The sequence below is a fragment of the Echinops telfairi genome, unplaced genomic scaffold (assembly GCF_000313985.2).
Source record: "Echinops telfairi isolate 266 unplaced genomic scaffold, ASM31398v2 ScPeMD7_7475;HRSCAF=8513, whole genome shotgun sequence".
In the NCBI taxonomy this organism is placed as follows: Eukaryota; Metazoa; Chordata; class Mammalia; order Afrosoricida; family Tenrecidae; genus Echinops; species Echinops telfairi.
The window spans coordinates 24,286,880-24,288,255 of record NW_022111379.1 but is presented as its reverse complement, the minus strand read 5'-3'; positions in this window follow the sequence as shown (position 1 = coordinate 24,288,255).

Here is a 1,376-nt window from a genome sequence, read left to right as displayed (position 1 = left end):
CTTTCCTGTCTTTTTAAGGATCTTCTACTTTATTCATGAATGATGATCTTTCCTCCCACAACCTCATCAGGCCTTCTGACATGATGATTCAATGCAGCAAATCTGTTCTTGAGATAGTCTCAAAATTCAGGTGGAGTAGACTCAAGGTTGAATTTTGGCTCTCCTGCACTTGTTTTAATCTGCTTCATCTTTAACCAGAACTTACATATGAAAAATCGTTTGTTTTATAGTCCGCCCTGGTCTGGTCTTAGCTGATTATGTTGAGCATGTCTAGAGTCTCTTCTCACAGATGTAGTCAATTTTATTTTGGGGTTTCCATCTATAATGCCGTCCTCTTTTTTTTTCCACTTTAAGCATTCCAATCTCAAATAATTATCTATGCTTGCTAGTTTACTCAAACTCAGACTGAAGACATTGGTAGAAATTCTTCAAGACTAGCTTTTATGATTGGTAAATAAATTTGAATAATAATTGTATTGATGCATTTCCTTGAATGAAGATAGATAAAATCCTATGACAGACTGCATTATGTTTATTTATTTTGCAATGCCCTCTTTGACAATGAATGAATGCCAAGCCGTTCCTGTTGATTGTGTTATTGAAATCACAGTGAATGATATGATATTCTGATTAAGAATTACTAATACCCATCCATTTCAACTCACTAGTGCCTAGGATATTGTTCTTTATGAATTTTATTTCATTTTTGACCACTTTCCTAGATTCATATTTCCACACCTTCCAAGTTATGATCATTAACACATTTTTGCAACGCATTTTCTTACCTTTTGATTTCCCAACCATGTCTTTTCTCATTTTATTATAATTCTTTACCTTATTTTCTTCAGTCATTCTTTGATAGCTTCTGTTTATTTTTTTTACTTATTTATCCTATTTATTTTAGCTTACCTGTGCTTAAGAAGAAATTTCAGATTCCCTGCTTCTTTATCTTTTTCTTTTATGTCTTATTAATAGCATACTTTTCTTCATATATGGTGTTTTTTATATCTTCCACAACTCTTCTTCTTTTCTTATTATTGTTCAGAGCTATATATCTGTTCTTGATGTGGTCCCTAAATTCTGGCAGAATTCATTAAAGGTCATACTTTGTCTCTTCTGGGCTTGGTTTAATTTTCTTCAACTTCAATGTGAACATGCTCATGGTCTATTCACAGTTGGATCCTAGTATTGTCTTAAGAGACAGTGAGTTTCTCCATGAACTACTAGCACTCCAAAATAAACACAAGCATGTTAACACTGTATATTTCAATTTATTGTTTTTAAAAATCAAATAAGACATAAACAGAATTGTGAATGGGTACATTGGGTGCTATAAGATTTGGCAAATAAATAAACAAGGGTTCCTGGGGGGTAGG